The 25396-nt window shown below is 34.7% G+C and overlaps 1 protein-coding gene and 1 non-coding gene across 2 annotated transcripts in view; one reads left to right on the top strand and one right to left on the bottom strand.

Moving 5' to 3' along the window:
* LOC108910460 overlaps positions 1-25396 on the top strand; it is a 115051-nt gene that overhangs the window by 58179 nt on the left and 31476 nt on the right. The gene's annotated exons all lie outside the window — the stretch shown is intronic.
* Trnal-uaa lies at positions 19034-19116 on the bottom strand. The gene has a single exon. It is a non-coding gene; the product is annotated as a tRNA-Leu (tRNA).

Below are 25396 nucleotides of genomic sequence, written 5' to 3'. Positions count from 1 at the left end.
ATATACAGGGTGTCCCGAAATAAATGCAACAAAATTTGGTCAGAAATTCTTAAGAGAAATTTAAGGGACCCGTATTTTTTATTTTTGATAAGTGCGGCCCCCTTTCGGAGATATAGCCCCCTGAAACAAGCCCCTAAAAATTTAATTTTTTTTATATCAGAGCTCTGTCGCACAAGAACCACCAAATTTGGTACACAGGGATTTTATGACATGTAGAATGCGATGCTGATAAGCTTTTTGGCAAGGGGCCCCCACAAGACACTTTTTCGGGGGCCCCCTTGCTTTTGGGGCCACCGAACTTTAGTTGCATATTTAATTTTTTATTTAAATTAGTAGTCCCTTAGAATCTCCAGGGAATTTAAAAACTTTTTTGTCTTAAAATTTTTTCGAAAAAAGCGTTTTTCGAAAAAATGGCTAAATGTGATTGGATGCATATCGAGATTTATATGAAATTTTAAAGTGTTAATCGTAGGTGGCTGGCATTCGCAATAAACAATCTATTTTATTCTGTAACAGTTATCATTAACCATCATCGGGAGCTTATGGAGACAGGATCAGTAGTAGTAAAAAATCACAATTTAAAGAAATTTAATTCTAATTTAAAGAAATCACAATTTAAACATTAACAATTAATAAGAAAATGTGAATATCAAAATAAGGTACAATAAACTTGGAAATTAATAACAAAATTAAAGGTACTTCATGATTAAATAATTTAATTGAAAAAAGTTTGTTAAAATCACACTGGTCAGTTCCGTAAAACGTGTTCAAAGTGAGAACCGTTTTGTTCAACACAAGCCTGCAAACGTGCCACGAAATTTTGACGTATTTTCGTGTGAATGTTGGGAATCTATCTAATTTCTTCAGCCGCAGCAAGGATTCGTTCATGTAATTGTTCCCGGGTTCTAATTGGTACGGCATAGACGCGATCCTTCATGGCCTCCCAGAAAAAAAAGTCCATGGCATTTAGATAGGGAGAACGGGGGGGCCATGTTACATGTGGAGAATTGTTACCTATCCATCGCCCTTGGAAATTTTCATTCAGCCACTCAGTTACAAAGTGCCCCCGATGTGGTGGGGCACCATCGTGCATAAAGAACAAATTGCGTCTAATACCGAGAGGAACATCTTCCATAAGAAGCGGTAGTTCATGCTCCAAAAAATTAAGGTATCTTTCATCATTTAATCGTGGAGGCAATAAATATGGAGCGATTATGCAATCTCCGACAATTCCAGCCCAGCAATTAATTGAAAATTTTTCTTGCGAAGGAGTATGCCTTAAGACAAATGGATTTGCCATAGCCCAATAATGAAGATTGTGCAAATTTATTAGGCCATCTTTTGTAAAGCTCGCCTCATCGGTATAGAAAAAATTTCGTATAAATCCCGGATTTAAGTTGTAACGTTGAAGAGCCCATAAGCTAAAATTTCTTCTTCGTGGCAAATCTTCTACTTTAAATTCCTGGGCCTTTTGAAAGTGAAAAGGTTTCAACAGTTGTCGTTTGATAAAGCGGTGTATTCTGGTTCTGGGAAACTCAAGTTGAGATGACGCGCGTCTTATGCTTATTTCGGGATTTTCTTCAATTAAATTTAAGATAATTTCTTCCTGTTCGGGAGTTAATAAATAACTTCTCCCTGAATTAGGTTTTTTCACAACTACGGATCCTGTCTCCATTAGCTGCCGATGTATGCGTGCAAGAAATCACTCGGCGTACAATCTGCATGCGAGACGTGAATTTCCACGAGCCTTCCCGTAAATTAGGTGCATTTGTACCCTTTCTTGGACAGAAAATCTCACCATTTTTTGGGGAACAGTGATTACTGACAACTAATGGTAACACTTTGACACTGGTTAACTGTCACAGAATAAAATTGATTGTTTATTGCGAATGCCAGCCACCTACTATTAACACTTTAAAATTGCATATGAACCTTAATATGCATCCAATCACATTTAGCCATTTTTTCGAAAAACGCTGCTTTTTCGAAAAAATTTTAAGAGAAAAAAGTTTTTAAATTCCCTGGAGTTTCTAAGGGGCTACTAATTTTTTTAAACATTAAATATGCAACTAAAGTTCGGTGGCCCCAAAAGCAAGGGGGCCCCCGAAAAAGTGTCTTGTGGGGCCCCTTACCAAAAAGCTTATCAGCATCGCATTCTACATATCATAAAATCCCTGTGTACCAAATTTGATGGTTCTTGTGCGATAGAGCTCTGAGTATAAAAAAAAATTAAATTTTTAGGGGCTTGTTTCAGGGGGCTATATCTCCGAAAGGGGGCCGCACTTATCAAAAATAAAAAATACGGGTCCCTTAAATTTCTTTTAAGAATTTCTGACCAAATTTTGTTGCATTTATTTCGGGACACCCTGTATAAATAAAACAATATTTTTTTTTTCAAAATTTGACACCCCACTTTCAAGGCTTGTAACTTCTCAGGGGTACAGCTTAGCATGAAGATAACAATAACAAAATTCTAGCGAAAGCCAGAAGATTTTGACCAAAACTCCACAAAAAAGCACTAGGAACTCAAATATTATCAACTGAGGAAGTTTAGAACTACTCGAAATATTAGATTCATAATGGAAATAATGATACAGGTCAATACATACAACAGATGTTCCAGTTCCAGTGTTTCTTCGAAACTTCAAGAAGTTTAAACCGACCAGTTGGCAACCAGTCCGGAAATTATTTAACAAGGTGTCATTAATAATGGTACACAGCAAGACGTCAAAATATAGTGATTGAGCCAAACATGCCCTAATCAATTGTTGCTTCTTTTCATTCTACAGTGTGTTAAAGTTGAAAAAAATATGTTCTATTTTCATCTATATTTTAAGTATGTATCAGTATAAAAAACTGTCTAACTCTTTGTTTTTTTATATTTTCGAATTTTTAACTAAAAATTATTGAACTGCATTCAACTATAAACAAAAAAGGTATACTAGTTACAAATCAATAAACTAAACCGTTTTCGAGATACAGACGTTTTATGTTTTTGAGATTCGGCGGGAATTAAATTAGAAAATTAGCAGGTCTTAAGATACCAAACCTGAATTAAGAATTAAGACAAACATTACAGCAATTGAAAATTTTATTATGCATATCGTAACAAATTATTAGCTATCAGCGACTTTAATACACTTTCTTAGCCCTTTATTTTTTTGTTTGACGTTGAATAAAGTTCTATGTTGTTTGATAATATGAACTGATTCTTGAATATTTGTCCACAGTTGTTGATGGCCATTAATAATGTTTTTGTAAAGTAAAGATTTAAGGTATCCCCAAAAGTAAAAATCCAACGGATTTAAAACAGGGCTACGTGCAGGCCAAGGTACTTCGCCACCGCGTTCAATCCAACAGTGCGGGAAAATTCTATTAAGATATTCTCTTCTCTAAAAAATAACGACAAGGAAAAAACTACTTCCTAATCAAATTGAGTAGAATTGGCAGAAACAATATGGTATTGTAGTGACAGTTGTCAGTTTATTATATCAATGCCTACTACTTTGGAAAAAATAATTTTCTAATTTAATTCCCGTCGAATCTCAAAAACTTAAAACGTCTGTATCTCGAAAACAGTTGAGTTTATCGAGTTGTAACTTTTTTATTTTAAATTGAACGTAGTTCAATAATTTCAAGTTAAATATTTCAAAATTGTAAAATATAAAAAGTTCGACATATTTTTACATTGACAGGACAGTACAACTAGCACCCCCTAAACTTGACCGCAACACTATTTGCATATTCGTATTTTCCACCTCAAAAAAAACGTAAAACTACAAATTTTTAAAACAATCGGTCCATATATACTTAAAATATAGCAAAAAATCGAAAATATTTTTTCAACTTTGACACCCTGTAGAATGAAAAGGAGCAACAATTGCTTAAGGCATATTTGGCTTAATCGCTATATTTCGACGTTAACAATCTGCCATTGAGCTATACCATTGTACCATTATTAATGACTCCTGACTCCCTGTATAAGATAAAAAAAATAAAAGACCTTGTAAATATTTAATTGATGTTCCTAACTTTTTGCAGTGTAACTTCAGTGACAATCGTGATCGATATTCATAAACCACATATATTTTTATTATTTTTACTGCATATTTGTGATTCGTTTCTCCACAGAGTTTTTAAACACTGCGGCAAATTAGATTCACTTTCAGTTTTATGTCGTAGACATTTCCTCTGTAGGTTCACCTGCTTTCTCATTTTCTGCAATAATTTTTTGTCCTGGAACTCGACAAAGTTTCATCAGGTTGGTGCTTGTCAATTAGTAATTGCAAACAATTTTAAAAAGTTTGTTGTTTGAGAATGAAAATTTTATCTTGCAATAACCTAGGAAAGGCTTACAGGATGTAGATTCTTTGTTGCCTAGACTCCCATTCTATTAACAATAAGTACTCCAGCTCCAATTTCACTGTCTGTTTTAGAGCCAACCATAAAATATACTGAGTTCCATGTCCTCTATTTTCTATTTCAATGCTGAATGGTTTAGAGATATTGAATTTGGCAAATGTTCAATCAGATCTCATTTTGAAAAATAGGCTCAAACATTAATGTATTTCAAATGTTGGAGGGTCTTTCTTCGGCTTTCTTCTGTTAGTGAAAACTATACCTAATGCTTTTTCCATACCAACAATTTTTCTTCCCACACCACTCATACTATACCTATCCAAAGCTCACTTTTCGTCTGAGCTCTGATACAACACTATCGTGGTTCATTGTTATTAGGACAACAACATCCTCATAGTCCTATCTTATTCAGATATCTAGATTACAACTATACTCAACAAAAGCAGTGACGGTACTCTTTCAAACAGACATGACCTGTTGTACAATATTTAGTCCAGTTACCAGAGGTTTTGAGATGGCAGTAATTCCGAAGTACACAATTTTTTGCACGTGACTAGTATTTCGTTAGTACATGAGGAAAAACATTGTTCTGCACTGGAGAGGACCGGCAAATTTCGAAAAATGGCCGGAAAACTGCAAAAACTTATTTTGTGAATAACTTGAAGTGTTGAGAATTTCACAAACATTCAAAGGATAAAAGTTGTAGAGCATAAAATTCCCTACAAAAAAGGTTTCTTTTGATTTTTTCATACAGTGCGTTATTTAGGAAATATTTAGGGATTTACATAAAATGACAATTCTTATGCAAATAAGAAAAACACGTATTTCAAAGCAGGGTGTCACTTAATATGCGACTACTTTTTCGTTTCTTGATGAAAATGCATGAAACAAAGTTTGTTCCTTAAGAAAACTATGTTGGATCGTCGCAAGTAGAGCTTAGTTGGCAGTCGAACTTTACGCTTTTTTACAAAGTTAATGGAATAGCCAATCGACTAAACCAAATTGGGCAAATATTTAGCAATATAAAATCAACCGAAATACATTTTGTATGAATCAATTCCGGCAAAAATTTGATTTTGTTCATAGTTTTAGGCTATAAGCGCTGACTCCACTTTTTTCTTCCAGCCCAGAGAAAACATCTAAATATTCTGTCTCAGTATATGTATAGTATGTGGATTTATTTTTTGAAATCCGTTCTTTAAGAATATGACAAGAATAAATCATAACTCTATTTTCATTCAATGTATTCAAAAGTTAGAGAAACAACCGAAGAAAGAGGCAGGAATGAAAACACCCTTAATACAAATTAGGTACCGGAGAAGAATACGGCATTAACACTATAGCAGATTGTAGCTCAGAACCTGCTCTTTCCATCTATTTATTTTACTAGTTTTTTACCTGGATATTTGGGAATGATCCGATGTGAAAAGTTGTGAGTAATTCAATGCCTCCTGAAATGCTATCATCAATTGCGACAATACGACAGAAAATGTATTACGCAACTTATAAATTACCTTATAACTTTGGTCCTTTGCATGTTTGCGAATTTCCTAATGTTATTCAAGTTATACACTAAATTTGTTTTTTCCAACGAAAGAGTAGTCGCACATTTAGTGGCGCCGCTTTGAAATTCGTGTTTTTCTGGCTGATTTGCATAACAACCGTAATTTTATGTAAATCCCTAAATATCTCTTAAATAGCGCATTATACGAAAAAATCCATAGAGATCTTTTTTGTAGAAAACAATTTTGGTCATTTGCATGTTTGTGAAATTCTCAATACTTTTCAAGTCATTCACGAAATAAGTTTTTTTGCAGTTTTCCAGCCATTTCCCGAGTTTTCCCGGTTTGCTCCCGTGCAGAACAATTTTTTCCTCACCTACTAGCAAAAACCTAGTTACATACATGTAAAAAACAGCCTTCTCATACATTTTTGCTTCTTTATTCACCAGATTAGGAGAAATTGGAATCTTCCTGAAAAATTCCGAAATTAGTATTTGTCGTTTGTCAGTAGCCACAGAAGTTGGCCGCAAAACCGTTTTAACTATACGCCTCAGGCAACAGTTACAATGTTTCCATTTTAACCCTGTACAAAATTTGCTTCAACCAGACCGCCCACTGCGATTAACATTCTGCGAATAATTTCTCCAGATACATAACAGGGATCACATTTTTCTAGGGAGAACTGCCTTGACAGATGAAGCTGTTTTTATCTGTAGAGGTGTTTTTAATTGGAAAAACTCTCACGTGTGGAGCGAAGAAAATCCACACGCAATCAAAGAGCTTCCAACACGAAATTTCAGTTAACGTCTGGTGCAGGATTGTAGGAAGTGTTATTTTGGGGCCTATCGCTCTACCTGCAAGATTTGGAATTCCTTCAGCAAGAACTTCCTGGGACTCTCGAATAAATGTGGTTCATGCACGATGGTGTCCCTTCTCATTACAGCCACTACAAATATTGGATATCCCTCAAATATTTATATCCAAATGTAGAAATCAGCAATATTATATACACGCTCACTTATAAGAAAATTTGTTAATTACATATTCACTGAGCAGTTAGAATAAAGCTTATGTTTGCTTAGCGATGGCCCGCGTAAAGCTTTAGAAATACCAATACTACACTGAAGAGTAATGAAATAATAATTTATATTTTTATTATTGACTATTAGCACTTCTGATATGAAAGATAATTGTTAATCTCTTATTTAACTAGAATTAATGTCACCAAAATAGTGTAATTTCAATTAACCCCACTTTGTATTGCCAAAGAGATACATGCATATACATATATTTTGTTATGGATTGTGAAACGAGTGAATAAATTCGTTCGAATAAATTTTATTACGTCTGCAGGTATTTGTTTAAAGGAGACATTTTAGCAGTTTGAATTATAACGCTTATTAATTCTTGTTCTATAACAGCATGTGATGATGCTTAATAACAAAATGTTTGCTTTTGTTTTGTTCTTGTTTACATAGTAATTAGAGAGGTGAGTATATCAATGTTTTATTACAAAGTTAAATACAGGGTGTAAGTTTAATTGGGATCATATTTATATAGAGGCTTCCTTTGACTTTTAGAAGCACGTATCAATAGATTCTTTTTTCAAATTCCGTCGTATAAACTTTTTTTTTAACCTTTTTTTTTTAGTAATTTTCATACACCGCCGCTGGAGAATCTAGTGGAACCTCAAATAACGGCGCGCTTTAGTCGTAGCCCATGTACAATTCCACACCATTCGCCGCGAGTTACTTTTGTTGAGTGAGTGTTCGCCAAACAAACACTTAACGAGGAACCTAGCAAAAAACTCAAGCATTAATCAAATACACAAAAATAAATACATAGTCTGTTGATGGCTTCCAGCGATGAAAAATATTCATATTTACAGTTAAATTTACTGTCTCCAAATGCGGAACAACAACTTCGCTTTGTCAGTGTTGACCCGCACTATTTCCCCTCACATGCACTGCATGTTGCTTACAATTCATGTATTTGTAATACATGCGACGGCATACACACGTATTAAAGTGTGTTTTAAAAAACTAATTATAACTCGACTATTTATTTGATTAAAAAAAAAAAATAATTTCAGACTCGTGTTCAGGGGAACACGTACGATTTACCCCTGAAAAACTGACCCACACTTAAAGTTACATCCTGTATATTGTAGATAAACAAAATTAGTAGAATTTTTTGGTTTCAGTTAATTTTTCTTCATTATAAATTATTGCTAGTTAAATACTTACGAAAATAATCAGATTTGGTGAGGCATATAGGCCAATCAATATAGGTTTTTTGTGTGACCAAAAAAACTAACAGCATACCACCTGTGCCATCATTTAAAATACAGTCTCATTAATACATTTCTTATTAATATTTTAGTGCAAAAAACGCATTTTTTAAAAGTTTTTTGCTTATAAAACCAAAACTACTAGAGCAATCTCAATTTCGTCTATGGAAAAGTTGTAGGAAATTAAATTTCGAAGAAAATGAGAGGTCGAGCGATCCTATCGGTTGGTTAGAACCGGAGAAAATCCGGGTGAAACGGAAAATTCGGCATTTTCTTCAAAAATTTGTAGTTTGTCATTTATGAAGATTAAGAGCTGAAATTTTGCATAGAAGTGGATAATTATATCAACTTTAAGTGTGCAAAGGGCAGGCACTGTCCGACCATTAGTTTTTGCGCAATTGCAATTTCAAATTTTGTATGCATTTTTTTGTCGAGCGCGCGCGATCGAGCGAGTAGTGGGGGAACAAGGGGAAGCGACGTTCCGCGCAGCGGGCCTATGTATCTATGTACGCTTCCCCTACTACTAGCGCTCGGCCGTTTACACCGATGTTCAGGTGCATGTTTCATCCATTTCGCGGCATTTTAACAAAAACTTGAAATATACATAGGTTTTATAGTATTTTACTTATAGTTTTGAAAACCGGTATTAGAATTAAAATCGGGCTATACAGACTCCCGGCATAAAAATGCATAAAAAATTTGAAATTGCAATTGCGCAAAAACTAATGGTAGGACAGTGCCTGTCTTTTGCACACTTAAAGTTGATATAATTATCTACTTCTGTGCCAAATTCAATCAGCTCTTAATCTTCATAAACAAAGTTGAAAAAAATGCCGAATTTTCCAGTTTTTCCGGATTTTCTCCGATTCTAATCAGACGATCGGATAGCTCGACCTCTCATTTTCTTCGAAATTTAATTTCCTACAATTTCCGTTTCCATTGACGAAATTGAGATTGCTCTAGTAGTTTTGGTTTTATAAACAAAAAACTAAAAAAATACTTTTTTGCACTAAAATGTTATTAACAAATGAATTAATGAGAGTTGCGAGTCGAAAACACATCAGAGTATATCTACAGACTGTCTTTTAAGTGATTGTACAGGTGGTATGCTGTTAGTATTTTTGTGATACTTGAAAAAATGTAAAATGTGTAACAGATGGGTTGTTTACAAACACAATCTACAGTTATATGTTATAATTAAAGTGGATATTTCAGTGCATATTTTGGGGGTGCTCTCTTTGAATAAAATAATGCCATTGTCTCAATCTACTTGTTTATTTTAAATGGAACACTCTGAATATTTTTGCATATTTAGATTCTACGTGTAATTTTAGGGTAACTTTTATCAAGCTTCCCTATATCTGTTTCTAATGGTCTTCGAGATATTTCAATTCTATCAAAAAAAGTTTTCGATAGCCTAATTCAAAATTGCCTATTTTTTACATCGGGCAAGCTGAATTATCGATATTTGGAGGGAGATACGGGAATGCCTATCTTTTGTTACAGTTGTTTTAAAAACTGTTTAATTTCACCCAATGTAGTGAAAATTTATTGTCTTTGCTTAACTTCGAACAGCTAAAACTTGGTTTTTCTAAATGGAACACCTTATATATTTAATCAAAATTCATCGGAAATTTACTCTATTGATCCATATTACAATTCCTTCCAATTACAGTTACAATTCCAATCAATAGAGGTTTTGTTTGCGAGGTGATCCGATTTTAATTTTTCAGCCATATTTTAAAAGTAGAGGTATAAACACCTACTACAAAACGTTTATTCTAATTTTCTGATAAAATGATGCAAAATAGGTGAAAAATTCCTTCAAAAATGCTCAAAAACGGCCGAGCGCGCGTACGTGGTCGAGTAGTAGGGGAAGATCGGGAGATATTTCACCACTTATAATAATATTAAACTATACTATAACTAACAATGTTCAAAAATTGTAAGGGTGATCTATTAACGGTACGAACCGCTTGCATATAGGAAACTAGACGTGCTACGATTATGGGGTAAAAAATCTATTAATAAATACGGCCAAAAGAAATTGATTTAAAATATTTTCAAATTTGTAACTTCACCGCTAGGGGGCGCAACTGCTATAGTGTTACAGAAAATTGTAGTTTTTTCGAATTTTCGTTTATATAACTAAGTTGAAAATATACTTTTTAGATACACTGTTAAACCCTTCACAAGCTTTATTTGAACCTTTTTTTAATGATATGAGAATAAAAATATTATTTTCCTTCGCAACGGAAGACGATGCTAATCAGAAAAGTTTTGTAATTGTCTCCGTTTACAAAAAAAAATTAAATGCAACGATATACATTCTCGTTTATTTAGTTCTCTTTGGCCCGGTACTTTGAGTCTCGATTAAATCTTGATTAACTGATCAGACTATTAGACTGTACATATAGTGTTTTACTTGATAAAGTATAATCACAGTCTAATCGCCTGATTAGTTAATCAAGGCTTAACCGAGATTCAAAATACCGGGCCTAAATATGTAACATTGACATGGCATAAGCCAAAATTAAATTGCAAAACTATACCAAGAGAAGAGATAGAAGCTATATTTTGAAATTTTTTTGATAGCAACAATTTTTCATTTTTTTATTAATTTTTTTTCCATAACGAGGCAGTCGCCCTATGAAAATAGACAATTGAAAAATTATGTCAAATTAAATGTGACAGCTCTTGCTATTGCAAAATTAGTGTTATTTGTGTGAGAAAAATATTTGTGAACAAGGAAAATGCCTTTTACGAATGTGGAAGCGTACGATACATTGACAGTTTATTTTCAATGTTTGGAAAATGCCGTTATAGCTTCAAGAGAATACGCTTATCGATCCCTCGTAGAATACGCCACTCCAGAAAAGTATTTCAGCGTTTAGCCAGACGTTTAAGACAAACTGGGCAAGTTCAACCACTACATTTTTTAAGAAGACGTCGCCGTGCAAGAACGGAAGATAATATTATTAATGTGTTGACTTGTGTCTATATAAATCCCCAAATAAGTGTTAGGGAATTAGTTGTAAACCTGGGAATTTCATATGGAACACAGTACTTTTCTCACACAAATGACACTAATTTTGCACGAGTTGTCACATGTCGTTTGACATAATTTTTCATTTGTAAAGTAAATTAAAGTATAGTTATCAAAAAAATCTCAAAATAAAGCAAGTACTTTTTTAAAAACAAGCTCGGTATAGTTTTACAATGTTATTTAGAGAACTAAATAAAGGAGGATGTTCTAGCGTAACTTCACTATTTTAGCAACAGCTTGAAAACGAAAAAAAGATATTTACCTCCGGTTTGTCTATTTGTTTTCCTTAACTAATGGTCTGCCAAGCCATGAAAAAAAAACTATATCGTTGTATCTATTTTGGGGTCCTTCATACTGGTGTTGTTCCCCGGTTTGCGTTTGACAAACCCTACACCGTACTCATTAAGAGACAGGAGGAGACCGCCTGTGGAGATGTAATTAACATCTTCACAGACGGATCAAAAAGGAAGGAGGGTGCGGGATGTGGAATATACTCTAGATCCCTGCACATCCGATATCAGTGGGCAATGGATAGGCATGCTACCGTTGTACAAACGGAGTTAGCAGGCATAACCACAACCGCTAAGGAAATTTCCCGCAAGCATACTACGGGCAAAACCATTAGAATCTACACGGATAGTAGACAAGCACTACTGACCTTACGTAATCATAAGATAATGACTAGGACAGTATGGGAATGCCATGAAGCACTGGTTGTGGCCTCGGCCGCTAACAACATATCTGTATGCTGAGTAAAGGGACACGAGCAGTGCTATGGCAATAAAGAAGTTGACAAGCTAGCCAGGAGCGCATCGGGCCTCAACATTTTTGGACCCGGCCCCTCCAGTGTGCTTCCATTGTCGGCACTTGTTGGAATTATCAAGGAAGACACCCACAAAGAATTTATGAAACGGTGGGATGAAACAATCAGCTGTCACTTTGCTAAGGAGCTCTTAGTGTATCCTAGCAAAGACACAGCCAAAAAATACCTGGCTATGTCTAGATCAAATCTTCGCCTGGTGACAGGTATTCAAACTGGACACTGTTGGCTAAGGAAACACCTTTACAATATGGGGAAGTGTGTCCTCTTTGTAGGGGCTGTGAACAGGAAGACGAGACGGTGTTGCATTTACTATGTGAATGCACTGCCGTCTCGTCAACAAGAGAGTCCATGTTGGGAGAACGCTGGCCTTCAATGGCCTATATTAAAGAGACCCCCCTGAGCAACGTCACCACTTTTTTCACTGTAATAGGCTGGTTGGCGGCTCAGGAGGATTGATCTCTCTAATGGGAGGATGTACAAGGTGCCCAATGGGGCCTAAGTGCTGTAGCTTTGCTACCCTCCCCACAATTCCAGACTCCAGACTGGTGCTGTTATGGTACACCTCCTAGAGGTGAAGTTACGTACTTGAAAATATTTCAATTTCTTTTGGCCGTATTTGTCATTAGATTTTTCCCCACACAATCGTAGCACGTCTATACAGGGTGTTTCAGTTCGAGTGAATCAAACATTAACCACAAATAGAACTCAATAAACAATTCAGAATTGCCTTATAAAGCAAGTGTCTATGTCTCGCCGTTTTCACTGTACAGGGCCGTATTGGTCGGTTATTAAAATCATATTATTTATGAAATCTTTGCTATGCTTATAACGAATTGATTCAAATTTCGGGGTTGTTAATATAACCCTTCCGATACTTACGAGTCGATGAAATTTCAGCATTTCAAATAACACCCTGAATACGATTTTTCCAGAAAAAATTAAGTACTTATTTTGTATGAGAGCGGAGATATTATTTTCAAATTTCGGGGTTATTAAAATAACCGTTCCGGTACTTGCGAGTCGATGAAATTTCAGCATTTCAAATAACACCCCGAATACTATTTTTCCAGCGAAAATGAAGTACTTATTATGTATGGGACCGGAGATATTATTATTTTCAAATTTCGGGATTGTTAAAATAACCCTTCCTGTACTTGCGAGTCGATGAAATTTCAGCATTTCAAATGACACCCCAAATACTATTTTTCCAGAAGAAATGAAGTACTTCATTTATGTATGAGAGCGGGGATATTATTATTTTCAAATTTCGGGGTTATTAAAATAACCCTTCCGGTACTTGCGAGTCGATGAAATTACAGCATTTCAAATGACACCCCAAATACTATTTTCCAGAAAAAATTAAGTACTTCATTTATGTATGAGAGCAGGGATATTATTATTTTCAAATTTCGGGGTTGTTAAAATAACCCTTCCGGTACTTGCGAGTCGATGAAATTTCAGCATTTCAAATAACACCCCGAATACTATTTTTTCAGAAAAAAATGAAGTACTTATTATGTATGGGAGCGGAGATATTATTATTTTGGAATTTCGGGGTTGTTAAAATAACCCTTCCCGTACTTGCGAGTCGATGAAATTTCAGCATTTCAAATAACACCCCAAATACTATTTTTGCAGAAAAAATGAAGTACTTATGTATAAGACCGGAGATATTATTTTCAAATTTCGGGGTTGTTAAAATAACCCTTCCGGTACTTGCGAGTCGATGAAATTTCAGCATTTCAAATAACACCCCGAATACGATTTTTCCAGAAAAAATGAAGTACTTATTATGTATGGGAGCGGAGATATTATTATTTTCAAATTTCGGGGTTTTTAAAATAACCCTTCCGGTACTTGCGAGTCGATGAAATTTCAGCATTTCAAATAACACCCCGAAAACGATTTTTCCAGAAAAATATGAAGTACTTATTATGTATGGGAGCGGAGATATTATTATTTTCAAATTTCGGGGTTGTTAAAATAACCCTTCCGGTACTTGCGAATCGATGAAATTTCAGCATTCCAAATAACACCCCGAATACTATTTTTCCAGAAAAAATGAAGTACTTATTCTGCGTGAGAGCGGAGATATTATTATTTTCAAATTTCGGGGTTGTTAAAATAACCCTTCCCGTGCTTGCGAGTCGATGAAATTTCAGCATTTCAAAATACACCCCGAATACTGTTTTTCTAGAAAAAATTAAGTAAGTACTTATTATGTATGAGAGCGGAGATATTATTTTCAAGTTAAAATAGCCCTTCCGATACTTGCGAGTCGATGAAATTTCAGCATTTCAAATAACACCCCGAATACTATTTTTCCAGAAAAAAATGAAGTACTTATTATGAATGAGAGGGGAGATATTATTATTTTCAAATTTCGGGGTTGTTAAGACAACCCTTCCGATATTTGCTAGTCGATGAAATTTCGGCATTTCAAATAACACCCCAAATACTATTTTTCCAGAAAAAATGAAGTACTTATGTATGAGATCAGAGATATTATTATTTTCAAATTTCGGGGTTGTTAAAATAACCTTTCCGGTACTTGCGAGTCGATGAAATTTCAGCATTTCAAATAACACCTCGAATACTATTTTTCCAGAGAAATTGAAGTACTTAAGTAGAGTATGTTGAAGAGTTCTAATCCACCCCCCCACCCCATTTTACCCCCCACCACTTTTTGGCCCAGCCAATCAGAAGACGGAGAGTTCTAATCCGCCCCTCCCACTACTTTCCTCCCACCACTTGGCCCCGCCTCTTTTAACCCAGCCAATTAGAAGACGGAGAGTCAAAAGCAGCCAGTTCTTTAACGATAAATTTATTGTTTTCAATTTTGAATCCTTGAAAGTCTAATACTAATGTCATATTTTTAAGTTTTTCAACTGTTTCAACACATATATTTTTAAATAATATAAATCAATTTCTCTTCTTAATTGTTTAAGCTTTTCTATGAACTCTTGCAAGGCTTTTCTATATCTGAAGATCATCGTGTACTGTTCTTATATACACGTTGTTACGGTATAAAACCTGTTTAACCGGTTATTAAACCTGTCTAACAATTTTTGTCAGAGGATTATAGCGGAATAATCTGTCATGTAAAATTAAGCAGTACGCAGTAGTGTCTTTATCCACGTTTTCGCTTGTCTCAAATTCAATCCGCATTGCAACAGATCCACTTTGCACCGTCTCTTTCTGTCGAGAGCAATCTATATGCACAATCGGGCAAATAGATGAAAATTCGTCGGGTGTGTAAACAGGTTCTTTCGTTGTTTCATAGTAAGATGCTCGAAAATTTGAAAACATCTCATACAGAGAAGCAAGCTTCTTAGCCTTAAAATTTAAATAAAGATCTTGATATGGATATCTCTCGCTATTTAAAAATACTCGAATATTGGTCAAGTTAATGTTGTCAAACCAACTCATATCACTTGTAATTTTTTGTTTTCTATTATGCTGAAATGCGACGACTACGTGCCTGGGTGTTTCAAGCTTATTACTTGTTTTTACGGACCATGAATGTTGGGTCGTCTCACTTAAAGATGGATATTCAATCAGTTCCCAACTTCTAAATGGAAGCAGTATTTCAGTATTTTTATCTAAAATTTTTGTTAGGGCCAGTTGTTGAGGAATGCCCACTGAAACGTGTGGAACTCTCCAAAAAATTTTATTAATTGTAACTTTAGGTTTTTCAGTATCGTCTGCACCGCTGATAGCATCTAAGTCATTATTAGTGCGAATCAAAACTAATTCTTGTTTCATATTTAAAATAATTTTTTTATAGTCTTCAAAATAGCCCATTAACATATTAAGTATTCCACTTAACTTAACGTTTGCATTCAAACGTTAAAATTTCCATCATCATCTGTAATTTTTTCTCCCAATTTATGTACTTTTGGAGACCAACCAGCGTTATGAAGTTTAGTACTCTCGCTATCGTTGTAAGACAAATAGGCTTTAAGTGTTGACGTTAATCCTACATTTCTATTGGTGTCGACTGTGACTCCATTTAATTCATAGCGAATTTCTCTAAACAAGAAAGCAACACCATTATTAATAAATCTTAATTTTGTAGTCTTAGTTTCATCTTCTTTTGTTAATTTTCCCTCAATATATAAATGGCTTTCGGAAGGAAGTGTATACAGATCAACCTCGTGGATAGGAATTCTAATTACATCATTATATTCGAATGATCCGGACACAGATGGTTGATAACTATGTAATTCAAAATTTGCAATTGAGTTATCAACAAAGGGTCTTGATGTCACGTTTAAAATATCCATTATATGAGTACTTCAAAACCCTACGATTTCAAGAATAGTTTATGTTCAGATGTTACTTTAGTAACGTTCTCTTTCGGACTAACTAAATATTTGCCTTTTGACCTTCTTTTATAACTACGCTTAGTCACAACACTTGGTGTATGATAAGGTTTATTATAGCGAACGACCATATTCTATGAGAGCTTCTTTAAATGTAGTCTGACTGTGATGGTTTCTTCACGAAAATTGACAATTTTTCCGTCTTGATTAAGCACTTTAACACTTACAGTATTGATCGTCTTAACAGATACTGGGAAATAAAGAATATTTTGTGGTGTTTCCACTATTTTATACCCCGTCGCAACAGTTGGAAAAAACTGATGTATTATATGTACAGGTTGTCCGTTGGAATATGATCCCACAGCTATATTACAGTCTATGTATATAGTGTTAACCTTAATTATTTGCACCGGAGAATCAGATATATTTATTTCATTCGCTTTAAGAACTCTCTTGTGAAAACCTAATAGACGACCTATTGAACTGTCCGAGGCAAAGTCAATGTCAATATTAGTATCAATTCTCACAATAGATGTATTACGATTTGGTATTATATTTATCTCATTAGGAGTTTGAATGTTCATTTGAATATAATTATTAAGGTCAGTAATTTCATAAGCTCCAGTAGGTATTGTTAAAGTGATGTTACCATATTGTAATTTATTGTTGGTTTCATCGATGTTTGGAATAACATTGAATGTTTCAAAGTTAGATAACCCAATAACATAATCTGAATCATCATCTAAGTATATCGGTGGATTAAAATCTGCACTCAATATTGAGGAATTTCCCGAAAGAGAAAAAGTAAAAGACATGTTGTTTAATTGTGAACTATATTTGAAGTAAAGCTTATTGATCAGTTACATATATTATATAAAAATTTCAGGCACAGATGACCACAATTATAAGCATTATCATTTTGAAATTTTTCATGGTTATATTTTACGATATTAAAGCTACCATCGCTAAAAAAGTATTTTGTTAAGGCGTTGGGAGGTCGCAAATTCCCATAACTGTCAAAATATATTATAGTATTATTTTTCTTTGCATATGTAGTCCAGTGCGTACCGGGTCCAGATGAAATATCTAAATTAACGATACCACATTCGTTTTTATTAATAATGGATGGTAAATTATCCTTCATAAAAACACCGCGAAAATTGGAAATTTTTAATTTCTTTGCAAATTTTATCAAATCTATATTTGTTAATGCACGGCGTGGTAGCTTTATTTTGAGTTTTTTTTTGTAGGGAGCCAAATACAACCCTTTTCCTCTGTTGTACGGACGCAAATACAATCCTTTACCAGCCTGCTCCATGGCTAGATTATGTCTTCGCTGTTCCTCCAGTTGTTGTTTGCTTGCTTTGGCGTCGTTAACAGCTTTTGCTATTCCCGCAGCCCCACCTCCAAGGGCACCCAAAGCACCTAATATTGGTAGTAAAAGTGGTAAGAATCCTCCTTTCCTGGGTATTGGAATAATCCTTTTTTTTATACGTCTCTTACGAATACCTTTTCCTTTCTTTGGTATGACTTTCTTTTTCAGTCCCATACCCAATTTCCTTTTCGCTTTCATAATATTGGTAACAACCCAGGCAGCAGCTTTTTCTCCTAGATTGGCGTCTTTAGATTTAACTCTCTCCCAAGCACGCTGTTCAAGTTGATAGTCAGCCTTATGACGATCTTTCAGATCTGAGCTCTCGCTGTATTGAATATCGTGTTCGCGACACAATCTGTCAAGGTTGTTTTTTCCGGATCTCCTTGCGCCAATCGCTTTTTTAATTTGGTACCAGGACCACAGTAGTGATAGTCGGGTAAGTGAAGTTCGAAGGGGAGTTTGTTTACAAGTGTATTGACAAGTCCCGATCCTCTCTTTAAGCTTTTTTCTCTACGATTAACTGAAGATGTATGATGTTCGAGCATTATATATACTTTTAGAAAGATCTAAGACACACTAAATTGCTTTGCGGAAAGTTCCTTATAAATACTTTACGCTCTTAAAGATTTCTAGTTGATTACATTTGATTAAACGATGAAGATCGAACAACAAAAAATTCTGTTACCAGTTATAAACCATGATATAGTGTCTTCAGGAAGTAGCCCTAGAAAACATGGCGCTCTATTTGGAGGGGGAAAGAGGGGATTACTAGTGGGTGCATCGGGTTGCGGAAAAACAAATGTTATGATAAGTTTATTGGAGCATCCAAACGGTTTACGTTTTGAAAATGTTTACCTATACTCGAAATCTCTATATCAACCAAAATATCAATACCTGAAACAATTGCTAAGTCCTGTAAAAGACATTGGATATTATGAATTCAGTGACGGCAACGAGGTGATTCCTCCCAGTGAAATAAAACCTAATTCTGTAATAATTTTTGACGATGTAATTTGCTGCAATCAGAGCATTGTGAGAGACTATTTCTGTTTCGGCCGTCATAAAAATACGGACTGTTTTTATTTGTGTCAGACATATTCATCAATCCCAAAACAGCTCATAAGGGATAACTCGAACTTTATTATTGTTTTTAAGCAAGATGTAACAAATTTAAAACATTTATGATGATCACGTACATATGCGGTGAATGCTGGAAAGATAAATATGGATTCCTTGTTATTGATAAAGACTATCCGGTATCATCGGGGAGGTATAGAAAAGTGTTTGATGCCTACATTTTACCATAAAAAGTTTGTCAGGTGTGGGATTCGAACCCACGCTCCTTTACGGAACCCAGGCTTAAACAAGGCGCCTTAGACCACTCGGCCAACCTGACTGCTCTTATTATAAATAAATATGCACTTATCATACTTCATCATCATTAACGATAATGACAATGAATAAAGAACTAGCAAAAGAACTGGTTAAAATCAGAAAATCTGTTCGAGAAAAATATAGAAATTTAAAATCAGACATAGCCCAATCACAGGCTCAATTGGAAAAAAGTTATAAACCTATTACGGAGCCGTTGCATAAACTATTATCTAACATTAAAACAGATGTAGCGATTAAACAAGAACCTACGAATGTTAAATTCGAAACACCAGCGTTTACACCTAAAAAGTTGACACATTTAACTAGCCTCAACTACCTATGTCAATGCCTAGTTTTCTCGAAGATACGTTTCAGTATGTTCCAACAGAGTCAGTTACGGAAGACCAGAACAGTAGCGACTTGATTAACCAAGAACTGGAAAAAAGTCGTGCTTTTCTTCAAGACCTTTCCAACACAAAAGTTTTTTAAGAATACTTAGAAGCCTATAACCCGTTACCACGGCAATATATAGATTTATCCGTAAGAGATGAAAAGGAAATTGTTCGTCAATATGGAATAAAGCATGATGTCGAAACAGAGAAATTTAAAATTGGAGGAGCAGATCTAGACATTATTGGAAAAGATATTAAAGTAGGAGGTGTAACTTATAGTGGAACTCCCGGATTGTATGAGTTACTGTTTAAGAAACAACCTATAGGTTACAAGCAATCAGATTTAGATAACTATATGGATATTTTAAATAGATCTAATGCATACCGTAGAAACCTCAAACCTGAAGAGCAGATTCAGGGGACGCAAACAGAAAAATATAGAACAATAATTAGACCGTATCTAATAAAAAAGGGAATTTTGAAATCGATAACACACCCACAACCATTCTCCAAACCTCCTCCACCAAATAAACCTCTCCGTAGAACACAATCGCTAAAATCTTACACTAAAGGTGGATTGCTAGACTTATCCAATAATAAAATCGATTACGTCTACTTCGATGACCCTAATGAGATAATTAATAGAATGCGGTTGTTGATAGCGTCACAAATGGCTGGAAATAATTCACACAATAACGAACTGATAGCGATTATTGACGAGCTCAGAGAGGCAAAAATTATAAAATAAAAAATTTCACGAAATAAACCCCATTTAATCATAAACTGTTATTTGATAAACATGCCCATCGATAAATTTGGTAGACATATTTTAAAAGATAGATATGTTCCTTATGTTTCACCAACTGTGATGTCTTCCCCACAATCGGCCCCATTTTATATTTGTGAACCCTCGTTACATCATAGTAAATGTATACTAAAGATAAATGGTTTTGAAAACAAATCATTGAATAGGTATACGTTGGAGAATAAAAAAGAGGAATACATTTTTCCGGTATCTGGAAAAATCGAATATGTAGATATTTTTCCAGTCGATTGTGACATGTTTCTTAATTTCGGATCAGCCTTTAAGATGAAAAGTCTTATTGGACGCACTATAAATAAAGGAGATAAATTATTTTTCGATGTCGTACCAGGATACCCATCTTTATATGCAGAAATAGTTTTACAGTGTCCTATAGCAAAGAATGTCTAGTATCAAAGAAGTAGTAGTAAACGAACTCCATAAGCCAGCTAGAAAAAATTTTAGAAGAAGACACGTTTTAGTTAGAGGATTAAATGATTTAATTCAAGCAGACTTGGTGGAAATGATACCTTATGCAAAGGTTAACAAGGGTTACCGATACATTCTCATCGTTATAAACGTATTTAGCAAGTTTGTGTGGGCGGAACCTGTTAAACGCAAAACCGCAAAAGAAGTGAGTAATGCTATGGCTAAGATCTTATCCCAGATGAAGTACATACCACATAATTGTCAGACAGATTTAGGCAAGGAGTTTTACAATAAAGAATTTAAGAACTTGATGACACAATTCAAAATTAATCATTACAGCACGTACTCAAATTTAAAAGCTAGTGTTGTGGAAAGGGTAAACAGAACACTGAAAAACTTAATGTGGAAGCAATTCAGCCTTCAACGGACTTATAAATAGATAAATATATTACCGGAGATTGTAAACAGGTATATTGAGACAACATCGAACGCACGGTCTGGCTCCCATTAAAGTAAATAACAAAAATGCTACTAAGCTGTTGCAAATAGCTTATAGCTATTTAAAAACCGTCGATCCGAAACCAGTAAAGTTTAAAGTCGGGGATTATGTAAGAATCGGCAAATACAGAGTGGCATTTAGTAAATCTTACACACCAAATTGGAGCAACGAGGTGTTTATAATAAGAAAGGTTAATAGTACTAATCCAACTACCAATCTATTGAAAGATCAATACAACCAAGAAATTCAAGGAGCCTTTTATGGAGAGGAAATTCAGAAAACTACACATCACGATTTCTATTGAAAAAGTCATCAGAAGAGACCGAAATGGTAAACTACTCGTTAAATGGTTAGGGCTAGACAAGACACATAATGTAATTATGATTTTTAAATAAAGAAAGTATGAAAAGATCATTTCCTTATTTTATTCGTAGTAACAAGCAATAAATATCGAAAAATTAAAATATTATAATTTTTTTTATTTCCAGAGTTAAAAGTTCTTAGAAAAAGTGAAAATGTGAAAATATGGTTCTCGATGGTTTCGGGGACGCTCTTTTCGAATTTGCAGTCAGAAAAAATCTATCTAAAAAATTAACGTTTCTTTTCAAAAAAAGTAGTTTTTCTTCAAAGTTTTCAAATTTTTTGTTAAAGCTGTTGAAAACTAACGTGAATGTATTGCATCTTGCACTAATTAGTTTGGAGTCGCTCAATGCTATTTTCTCAAAAACAGCTCAAGACCAAATGTCAAGGTCACATTTTTTTAATTTCGAATGAAAAAAATTAAATTATTTTCGATTACCTATACCTACATATAACATATTTGGGTGAAATAAAATTATAAGTAAAGTTACTGTACCTTACCAAATTTTTAAATTTTTGCTTATAAATTGAAAATTCTAAAAACGAAACGAATCGTACCATTTTCTTAAAATTTTAGTATGTTATATAAATGGTTGAGTAGAGAAAAAAAGTTCATATAAAGTTCGCTGTCAGACCCACCGTTCGGGTTATACATACGGAAAAGTGAAAAAATTTTTAAGTTTTCTGTTATTTGAGCTGATAGAAAGGTGATCATTTTTTGTTCTAAAGTGGTAATAAAGAGCTATGAACTGATGGCACTAAACATTTTTTACGATTATTTTGTAAGTCTGTGGTGGGAGTAGCGGAGAATTTTACATAAGGACGGTAGGTGAAAATGTGTGCTATCGAACTCAGTTAGATGTATAATTTCGAAAAATGCAATAAAAAAAATAAACGACTTAAAAAAAATAACATAGTTTTCTCTTATGTGTTGCTTCCTTCCCTCTTCTGTCTTGAATTAAATTTAATTAAGAATTATAGACTAAGATCTCAATAGCTTTTCTACTGGAGATAATTATATTTTTATTAAAATATATTTGTACAACTGACTGACTGTGCATATGACGGTATGTCGTGAAAAAAAAAGATCACATTACGAATAAATACAATTTTCTAAACTTCACTGGCTTTATTACTTACTTTTATATATATAATTGCTGTAATTACACATCAAATATATTTTATATACTATTACTTACAATACGGTAATTACAATACACAAATATAATTTTATTACTACAAATTTACAATAATTTTTACTAAGTGTTAAGAATAAAATATTATGACTTATTGCATATACATATCTATAAATACATATTACAAATTAAATTCAAAACAACAAATTTGTACAGCTACACAGATGGCAATATTTTATAAAATAAGGATGTGTTTTGTACTGGCCGCTGTTTGACCAAAATCCTATGGGGTAATAGTTCTTGAATTAATTTTAGTTGCTGCGCATTTATTTGAATTTTCGTAAATAACTCATCTACAGTTATCCTTTTCTCCAAATACAACTTCATCCATTCGTGGTTAATATGCATTCTTCTTAAAGCCTCCAACAAGAAGTACATTCGATCTTTATAGTTATAGATTTTATTCATCAATGTTACCGTTAAGCATGTTTTTCTTAAATAATCCCCCTGATCATACTCTATTTACACATTTTATCCACCCAGCACTTTTTACAAATGGTATTATTTATTCTGCCCCGATTCCAGAACAGAGCCGTCGCCTTTTTAACACATGTTTTTTTTAATAACTCTAACTCGAGTTTATTATTGATGGTTTTTAACGTTTCTGCTTCACTGTACATATTTGATTATTAAACTAAATTTTAATGTATATGTCGAGTTCATTTTATAGATATCGTAGACTTGTAGTAGGGATTAAAATGAGAAAGATTTTAAAAACGAAAAGGTAAAACCAAGCCATCGCTTAATATCATGATTTTAAATTGTCTTATTATGTTCGTAGAGCGAGTTTTATAAACGAGTATAATGTACTGCATACAACTGGTTAAAGAATTTAAAATAAAACATGAATAATGTTGCCTTGGCCGTGTTGGCTTGATGCGCCGGAGAGAGCTGTCGTCTTGTTTTATTTCTGTCTGAGCGCTTCGGTCCGCAAGTTAAAGAATTCAAAATAAAACAAGAATTAAAGCCGTCTCGGTCGTGTAGGACGCGCTGCATAGAGACCACATTTCATACATAATTTTATGTCTGCAAAGGTGCCGAACAAAGAAACCTGTATTCGAGCACCTGGCAATGCAGTTTGTTGAAGCGTTTAAACAAAGAAACTGGTACTGCATTACCACCTGCAAGAGATATTCGGCGGGGGTACATTGATATATTTAACATTCAGTGTAACTCGGCTGTGCATTCAGATCAGTTCTGATATTCGAAGAGTCAAAATGGCTTCAAATAAAGTTAATCTGGGGTAGAAAAGAGTGAGTGCCAGTGACGATGAGGAAACGGACGACGAATGGGAGGCGTCCTTCGACCGTAGAGTCGATAATAATTTTATCAGTAATCGGGCCAAGGAAGCTGTACTGATGGGCAGCATCATCGTCTTGGACGACAGCGAGACCTCCGATCGCACCGTTCAGCTGGAACGGTCCTCTTCTCCACCACCTTTGAAGAAGAGGAAATCCTCGTCGCCGCTACCATCACCATCGAGGCAGCATGCTGGAGGCGAGGGGCCATCATCTGTTATAGCCTGCTGCAGCTCTACTGTGGAACGCGCTGTCGACGACGATGTGCCGACCTTCCGCACGGCCATCACGTCAACCCCGAGACGAATCGATGACAGCATCAGCTCCGACCGCACCGTTGAGCTGGAGCGATCCTCTTCTCCACCACCACCTTTGAAGAAGGTGCAATCATCGCCACAAGAGTTGGGACCACAGCTACCATCTCCAACGAGGCAGCATGCTGGAGGCCCAGTCGTTGAGGGACCATCATCTCCCATTGCAGCCTGCTGCAGCTCTACGGTGGAACGACTCATCGATGACGATGTGCCGATATCAACCCCGGGACAAACCGACGGATTGGATATCGACTTGATACGGACGGATCGAGTCCAACGACATATCCAATTCGAGGAATTTAAAACTGTCTGGTACGGCGGTTTCAAAGAGTGCCTTAGAATGAAGGAAAACGAATTCAAAAATGAAGTTCAATTTAGGCGTGAATCTACAAGGAAAACTTTGGAAAAAGTGAATGCCTATCGAAGGGTACTTGATGAAATCGCCGAGGGGTTGACGGCTGACATGAAGAGGATGGACGACCCGTTGCTTTATATAGTTAGGTTGTATAGTTAGTAGGTGAGTTTTTTACTTTTAGGAAGAGTAAATATTGCTTCTTGTTTAAATAGTGCTTATGCAGAACAAATAAATAGTAAATAGTCATAACGAAACAGTTAAGAAAAATCGATTGCTTCTTTCAAAAATTTTAAATATCTTAAAACTATGCGGTACATGTAACCTTTCTCTTTGTGGACATAATAAAAAAAGTGACTCGGTAAACAAAAGGGTATTTTTAGAACTGATAGACTATAGTGCAAAAATTGATCCCGTTTTAGATAAACATCTTAGTGATGCCCATGTTTTTAAAGGAACTTCAAAAACTATACAGAATGAACTATTACAGTAATCTACATAATTATATCCTAACTGGGTTGGTTGATCGATTATCCACTTCAGCCCCCACACGTTGGAATTTTATTTCTCGCATTGTATCTAAGTAGCTACTGTACACACTGACAGTATTCATTTTGGGGTACTTGCAAAACACAATGACCTTCAAATTCCTTAAAATTT

The sequence above is a fragment of the Anoplophora glabripennis genome, unplaced genomic scaffold, assembly GCF_000390285.2.
Source record: "Anoplophora glabripennis isolate ALB-LARVAE unplaced genomic scaffold, Agla_2.0 scaffold686, whole genome shotgun sequence".
Taxonomy (NCBI): domain Eukaryota; kingdom Metazoa; phylum Arthropoda; class Insecta; order Coleoptera; family Cerambycidae; genus Anoplophora; species Anoplophora glabripennis.
Note: the sequence above shows the minus strand (reverse complement) of the source record. Positions and strands in the feature narration are given on the sequence as shown.